Raw genomic sequence first — 8831 nt, forward strand, 5'->3', positions numbered from 1 at the left:
ATTATAGAGTTATACAGCACAGAAAGAGGCCCTTTGGCCCATCATGTCCACGCCAGCCATCAAGCCCTGTCTATTCTAATCCCATTTTCCAGCACTTGGTCCATAGCCTTGTATGCTATGGCATTTCAAGTGCTCATCTAAATGCTTCTTGAATGTTGTGAGGGTTTCTGCCTCTACCACCCTTTCAGGCAGTGAGTTCCAGATTCCAACCACCCTCTGGGTGAAAAAGTTTTTCCTCAAATCTCCTCTAAACCTCCTGCCCCTTACCTTGAAACTATGCCCCCTGGTTATTGACCCCTCTACTAAGGGGAAAAGTTCCTTTCTATCTACCCTATCTATGCCCCTCATAATTTTGTACACCTCAATCAGGTCCCCCCTCAGCCTTCTCTGCTCTAAGGAAAACAACCCCAGCCTGTCCAGTCTCTCTTCATAGCTGAAGCGCTCCAGCCCAGGTAACATCCTGGTGAATCTCCTCTGCACCTTCTCCAATGCAATTACATCCTTCCTATAGTGTGGTGACCAGAACTGCACACAGTATTCCAGCTGTGGCCTCACCAGCATTTTGTACAGCTCCATCATAAACTCCCTGCTCTTATATTCTATGCCTCGGCTAATGAAGGCAAGTATCCCATATGCCTTTTTAACCACCTTGTCTACCTGTCCTGCTGCCTTCAGGGATCTATGTACATGCACACCAAGGTCCCTCTGATCCTCTGTCGTTCCTAGGGTCCTACCATTCATTGTGTATTCCCTTGCCTTGTTAGTCCTCCCAAAATGCATCACCTCACACTTTTCAGGGTTAAATTCCATTTGCCACTGTTCTGCCCATCTGACCAACCCATCTCTATCATCCTGTAGCCTGAGGCTTCCCTCCTTGTTATTTACCACTCCACCAATTTTTGTGTCATCTGCGAACTTACTGATCATACCTCCTACATTCATATCTAAATCATTAATGTATACTACAAACAGCAAAGGACCCAGCACCAATCCCTGTGGTACACCACTGGAGACAGGCTTCCAGTCACAAAAACAACCTTCGACCATCACCCTCTGCCTCCTGCCACTAAGCCAATTTTGGATCCAATGTGCCAAATTACCATGGATCCCATGGGCTCTTACCTTCTTGACCAGTCTCCCATATGGGACTTTGTCAAAAGCCTTACTGAAGTCCATGTAGACTACATCAACTGCACTACCCTCATCCACACACCTAGTCACCCCATCGAAAAATTCAGTCAAATTGGTCAGGCATGATCTCCCCCTGACAAAGCCATGCTGACTATCCTTGATTAATCATTGCCTCTCCAAGTGGAGACTAATTCTGTCCCTCTGAATTTTTTCCAATAATTTCCCTACCACTGATGTTAGGCTCACTGACCTGTAATTCCCTGGTTTATCCCTGCTACCCCTCTTGAATAATGGTACTACGTTAGCTGCCCTCCAGTCCTCTGGCACCTCCCCTGTGGTCAGAGCAGTTCAGAAAATTTGTGTCAGAGCCCCTGCAATATCCTCCCTTGCCTCACACAGTAGCCTGGGATACATCTCGTCTGGGCCTGGGAATTTATCCACTTTTAAGCCCACTAAAACCGCTCTCCCTCTCACTACTAGTTTGTTCAAGTATATCACAATCTCCCTGCCTGATTTCTATGCCTACATCGTCCTTCTCCATAGTGAACACAGATGCAAAATATTCATTTAAAACCTCACCTACATCTTCCAGCTCGACACAAAGATTGCCACTTTGGTCCCTAATGGGCTCTACTCTTTCCCTGGTTAGCCTCTTGCCCTTAATATACTTATAAAACGCATTGGGATTTTCCTTTATTTTGCCCGCCAGTGTTTTTTCATACCCCCTCTTCGCTCTCCTAATTTCTTTTTTAAGTACCCCCCTGCACTTTCTATACTCCTCTAGGGCTTCCACTGTTTTTAGTCCTTTGTATCTGCCAAAAGAGAACAGCAGCCCCTGTGTATATTATAGAGCATAGCAGCCCCTGTGTATATTATAGAGAATAGCAGCCCCTGTGTATATTATAGAGAATAGCAGCCCCTGTGTATATTATAGGGAATAGCAGCCCCTGTGTATATTATAGGGAATAGCAGCCCCTGTGTATATTATAGAGAATAGCAGCCCCTGTGTATATTATAGAGAATAGCAGCCCCTGTGTATATTATAGAGAATAGCAGCCCCTGTGTATATTATAGGGAATAGCAGCCCCTGTGTATATTATAGAGAATAGCAGCCCCTGTGTATATTATAGAGAATAGCAGCCCCTGTGTATATTATAGAGAATAGCAGCCCCTGTGTATATTATAGAGAATAGCAGCCCCTGTGTATATTATAGAGAATAGCAGCCCCTCTGTATATTATAGGGAATAGCAGCCCCTCTGTATATTATAGAGAATAGCAGCTCCTGTGTATATTATACAGAATAGCAGCCCCTGTGTATATTATAGAGAATAGCAGCCCCTGTGTATATTATAGAGAATAGCAGCCCCTGTGTATATTATAGAGAATAGCAGCCCCGTGTATATTATAGAGAATAGCAGCCCCTGTGTATATTATAGAGAATAGCAGCCCCTCTGTATATTATAGGGAATAGCAGCTCCTGTGTATATTATAGAGAATAGCAGCCCCTGTGTATATTATAGGGAATAGCAGCCCCTGTGTATATTATAGGGAATAGCAGCCCCTGTGTATATTATAGAGAATAGCAGCCCCTGTGTATATTAAAGAGAATAGCAGCCCCTGTGTATATTATAGGGAATAGCAGCCCCTGTGTATATTATAGAGAATAGCAGCCCCTGTGTATATTATAGAGAATAGCAGCCCCTGTGTATATTATAGGGAATAGCAGCCCCTGTGTATATTATAGAGAATAGCAGCCCCTGTGTATATTATAGGGAATAGCAGCCCCTGTGTATATTATAGGGAATAGCAGCCCCTGTGTATATTATAGAGAATAGCAGCCCCTGTGTATATTATAGAGAATAGCAGCCCCTGTGTATATTATAGAGAATAGCAGTCCCTGTGTATATTATAGGGAATAGCAGCCCCTGTGTATATTATAGAGAATAGCAGCCCCTGTGTATATTATAGAGAATAGCAGCCCCTGTGTATATTATAGGGAATAGCAGCCCCTGTGTATATTATGGAGAATAGCAGCTCCTGTGTATATTATAGGGAATAGCAGCCCCTGTGTATATTAGGGAATAGCAGCCCCTGTGTATATTATAGGGAATAGCAGCCCCTGTGTATATTATAGAGAATAGCAGCCCCTGTGTATTTTTTTTATTCGTTTATGGGATGTGGGCGTCACTGGCAAGCCCAGCATTTATTGCCCATCCCTAATTGCCCTCGAGAAGGTGGTGGTGAGCCACCTTCTTGAACCGCTGCAGTCCGTGTGGTGAAGGTACTCCCACAGTGCTGTTAGGGAGAGAAATCCATGATTTTGACCCAGCGACGATGAAGGAACGCCGATATACTTTTAAGTCAGGATGGTGTGTGACTTGGAGGGGAGCTTGCAGGTGGTGGTGTTCCCATGCACCTGCTGCCCTTGTCCTTCTAGGTGGAAGAGGTCGCGGGTTTGGGAGGTGCTGCCGAAGAAGCCTTGGCGAGTTGCTGCGGTGCATCTTGTAGATGGTACACACTGCAGCCACGGTACGCCGGTGGTGGAAGGAGTGAATGTTTAAGGTGGTGGATGGGGTACCAATCAAGCGAGCTGCTTTGTCCTGGATGGTGTCAAGCTTTTTGAGTGCTGTTGGAGCTGCACTCACCCAGGCAAGTGGAGAGTATTCCATCACACTCCTGACTTGTGCTTTGTAGATGGTGGAAAGGCTTTGGGGAGTCAGGAGGTGAGACACTCGCCACAGAATACCCAGCCTCTGACCTGCTCTTGTTGCCAAAGTATTTATGTGGCTGGTCCAGTTAAGTTTCTGGTTAATGGTGACCCCCCAGGATGTTGATAGTAGGGGATTCGGTGATGGTAATGCCGTTGAATGTCAAGGGGAGGTGGTTAGACTCTCGCTTGTTGGCGATAGTCATTGCCTGGCACTTCTGTGGCGCGAATGTTACCTGCCACTTATCAGCCCAAGCCTGAACGTCATCCAGGTCTTGTTGCATGTGGGCATGGACTGCTTCATTGCTTGAGGAGTTGTGAATGGCGCTGAACACTGTGCAGTCATCAGCAAACATCCCTATTTCTGACCGTATGTTGGAGGGAAGGTCATTGATGAAGCAGCTGAAGATGGTTGGACCTAGGACACTGCCCTGAGGAACTCCTGCAGCGATGTCCTGGGGCTGTGATGATTGACCTTCAATCACCACAACCATCTTCCTTTGGGCTAGGTATGACTCCAGCCAGTGGAGAGACATCCCCCTGATTCCCATTGACTTCAGTTTTACTAGGGCTCCTTGATGCCACACTCGGTCAAATACTGCCTTGATGTCAAGGGCAGTCACTCTCACCTCACCTCTGGAATTCAGCTCCTTTGTTCATGTTTGGCCCAAGGCTGTAATGAGGTCTGGAGGCGAGTGGTCCTGGCAGAACCCAAACTGGGCATCAGTGAGCAGGTTATTGGTGAGTAAGTGCTGCTTGATAGCACTGTTGACGACACCTTCCATCACATTGCTGATGATTGAGAGTAGACTGATGGGGCGGTAATTGGCCGGATTGCATTTGTCCTGCTTTTTGTGGACAGGACATACCTGGGCAGTTTTCCACATTGGTGGATAGATGCCAGTGTTGTAGCTGTACTGCAACAGCTTGGCTAGAGGTGTGGCTAGTTCTGGGGCACAAGTCTTCAGCCCGATAGCCGGGATGTTGTCGGGGCCCATAGCCGTTGCTGTATCCAGTGCGCTCAGCCGTTTCTTGATATCACGTGGAGTGAATCGAATTGGCTGAAGACTGGTTTCTGTGATAGTGGGGACCTCGGGAGTAGGCCGATATGGATCATCCACTCGGCACTTCTGGCTGAAAATGGTTGCAAACGCTTCAGCCTTGTCTTTTGCACTCATGTGCTGGGCTCCACCATCATTGAGGATGGGGATATTCATGGAGTCTCCTCCTCCTGTTAGTTGTTTAATGGTCCACCACCATTCATGACTGGATGTGGCAGGACTGCAGAGCTTTGATCTGATCCATTGATTGTGGGATCGCTTAGCCCTGTCTATAGCATGCTGCTTCCACTTTTTAGCATGCATGTAGTCCTGTGTTGCAGCTTCCCCAGGTTGGCACCTCATTTTTAGGTACGCCAGGTGCTGCTCCTGGCATGCTCTTCTACACTCCTTATTGAACCAGGGTTGGTCCCCTGGCTTGTTGGTAATGGTAGAGTGAGGGATATGCCGGGCCATGAGGTTACAGATTGTGGTGGAAAACAATTCTGCTGCTGCTGATGGCCCACAGCATCTCATGGATGCCCAGATTTGAGCTGCAAGATCTGTTCTGAATCTATCCCATTTAGCATGGTGGTAGTGCCACACAACACAATGGAGGGTGTTCAATGTGAAGACAGGACTTTGTCTCCACAATGACTGTGCGGTGATCACTGCTACCAATACTGTCATGGACAGATGCATCTGCAGCAGGTAGATTGGTGAGGACGAGGTCAAGTAGGTTTTTCCCTCGTGTTGGTTCTCTCACCGCCTGTCGCAGGCCCAGACTGGCAGTTATGCCCTTCAGGACTCGGCCAGCTCGGTCAGCAGTGGTGCTACCGAGCCACTCTTGGTGATGGACATTGCCAAGCCCCCACCCAGAGTACATTCTGTGCCCTTACTACTCTCAGTGCTTCTTCCAAGTGGTGTTCAACATGGAGGATTACTGATTCATCAGCTGAGGGAGGGCGGTAGGTGGTAATCAGCAGGAGGTTTCCTTGCTCATGCTTGACCTGAAGCCATGAGACTTCATGGGGTCCGGAGTCAATGTTGAGGACTCCCAGGGCCACTCCTTCCCGACTGTATACCACTGTGCTGCCACCCCTGGTGGGTCTGTCCTGCCGGTGGGACAGGACATACCCAGGGATGGTGATGGAGGACTTTGGGACATTGACTGAAAGGTATGATTCTGTGAGTATGACTATGTCAGGCTGTTGCTCGACTAGTCTGTGGGACAGCTCTCCCAATTTTGGGACAAGTCTCCAGATGTTGGTGAGGAGGACTTTGCAGGGTCGACTGGGCTGGGTGTGCCGGTGCCGTGTCCGTAGCCGGTGCCGAGTTCAATGCCGGGTGGTCCGTCCGGTTTCATTCTTATTTTGTTTCGTAGCGGTTTGTTACAACTGAGTGACTCACTCGGCCATTTCAGAGGGCAGTTAAGAATCAACCACATTGCTGTGGGTCTGGAGTCACATATAGGCCAGACCAGGTAAGGACGGCAGATTTCCTTCCCTAAAGGACATTAGTGAACCAGACGGGTTTTTACGACAATCCGATAGTTTCATGGTCACCATTGCTGATACTAGCTTTTTATTCCAGATTTATTTAATTAACTGAATTTAAATTCCCCAGCTGCCGTGGTGGGATTTGAACTCACGTCACTGGATTATTATTGGACAGGTTGGGTGATTGGGCAGAAGCATGGCAGATGCAGTATAATGTGGATAAATGCGAGGTTATCCACTTTGGTGGCAAAAACAGGAAGGCAGATTATTATCTGAACGGCAATAGATTGGGAGAAGGGGAAGTACAACGAGACCTGGGTGTCCTTGTGCACCAGTCGCTGATGGTAAGCATGCAGGTGCAGCAGGCGGTTAAGAAGGCAAATGGTATGTTGGCCTTCGTAGCGAGAGGGTTTGAGTACAGGAGCAAGGATGTCTTGCTGCAGTTGTACAGGGCCTTGGTGAGACCACACCTTGAGTATTGTGTGCAGTTTTGGTCACCTTATCTGAGGAAGGATGTTCTTGCCATGGAGGGAGTGCAGCGAAGATTCACCAGACTGATGCCTGGGATGGCAGGAATGACGTATGAGGAGAGATTGGGTCGATTGGGCTTATGCTCGCTGGAGTTTAGAAGAATGAGAGGGGATCTCATTGAAACTTATAAAATTCTAACAGGACTAGACAGACTAGATGCAGGAAGGATGTTCCAAATGGCTGGGGAGTCCAGAACCAGGGGTCACAGTCTAAGGATAAGGGGTAAGCCATTTGTGACAGAGATGAGGAGGAATTTCTTCACCCAGAGAGTGGTGAACCTGTGGAATTCTCTACCACAGAAGGCAGTTGAGGCCAATTCATTAAATATATTCAAGAAGGAGTTGGATATATTTCTTAAGGCTAAAGGGATCAAGGGATATGGGGAGAAGGCAGGGACCAGGTACTGAATTTGGATGATCAGCCATGATCTCATTGAATGGCGGAGCAGGCTCGAGGGGCCGAATGGCCTCCTCCTGCTCCTATCTTCTATGTTTCTATGTTTCTGTTAATCAAGGTCTCTGGTTTACTGGTCCAGTAACATTACCACTACGCTACCTTACAGGGAACAGCAGCACCTGTGTATTATAAAGAATAGCAGCCCCTGTGAATATTATAGGGAATAGCAGCCCTTGTGTATATTATAGAGAATAGCAGCCCCTGTGTATATTATAGAGTCATAGAGTTATACAGCACAGAAAGAGGCCCTTTGGCCCATCATGTCCACGCCAGCCATCAAGCCCTGTCTATTCTAATCCCATTTTCCAGCACTTGGTCCATAGCCTTGTATGCTATGGCATTTCAAGTGCTCATCTAAATGCTTCTTGAATGTTGTGAGGGTTCCTGCCTCTACCATCCTTTCAGGCAGTGAGTTCCAGATTCCAACCACCCTCTGGGTGAAAAAGTTTTTCCTCAAATCTCCTCTAAACCTCCTGCCCCTTACCTTGAAACTATGCCCCCTGGTTATTGACCCCTCTACTAAGGGGAAAAGTTCCTTTCTATCTACCCTATCTATGCCCCTCATAATTTTGTACACCTCAATCAGGTCCCCCCTCAGCCTTCTCTGCTCTAAGGAAAACAGCCCCAGCCTGTCCAGTCTCTCTTCATAGCTGAAGCGCTCCAGCCCAGGTAACATCCTGGTGAATCTCCTCTGCACCTTCTCCAATGCAATTACATCCTTCCTATAGTGTGGTGACCAGAACTGCACACAGTATTCCAGCTGTGGCCTCACCAGCATTTTGTACAGCTCCATCATAAACTCCCTGCTCTTATATTCTATGCCTCGGCTAATGAAGGCAAGTATCCCATATGCCTTTTTAACCACCTTGTCTACCTGTCCTGCTGCCTTCAGGGATCTATGTACATGCACACCAAGGTCCCTCTGATCCTCTGTCGTTCCTAGGGTCCTACCATTCATTGTGTATTCCCTTGCCTTGTTAGTCCTCCCAAAATGCATCACCTCACACTTTTCAGGGTTAAATTCCATTTGCCACTGTTCTGCCCATCTGACCAACCCATCTATATCATCCTGTAGCCTGAGGCTTCCCTCCTTGTTATTTACCACTCCACCAATTTTTGTGTCATCTGCGAACTTACTGATCATACCTCCTACATTCATATCTAAATCATTAATGTACACTACAAACAGCAAAGGACCCAGCACCAATCCCTGTGGTACACCACTGGACACAGGCTTCCAGTCACAAAAACAACCTTTGACCATCACCCTCTGCCTCCTGCCACTAAGCCAATTTTGGATCCAATGTGCCAAATTACCATGGATCCCATGGGCTCTTACCTTCTTGACCAGTCTCCCATGTGGGACTTTGTCAAAAGCCTTACTGAAGTCCATGTAGACTACATCAACTGCACTACCCTCATCCACACACCTAGTCACCCCATCGAAAAATTCAGTCAAATTGGTCAGG

Source organism: Somniosus microcephalus, chromosome 13 (assembly GCF_052327205.1).
Source record: "Somniosus microcephalus isolate GS21.2 chromosome 13, FLI_Smic_1.0, whole genome shotgun sequence".
Taxonomy (NCBI): domain Eukaryota; kingdom Metazoa; phylum Chordata; class Chondrichthyes; order Squaliformes; family Somniosidae; genus Somniosus; species Somniosus microcephalus.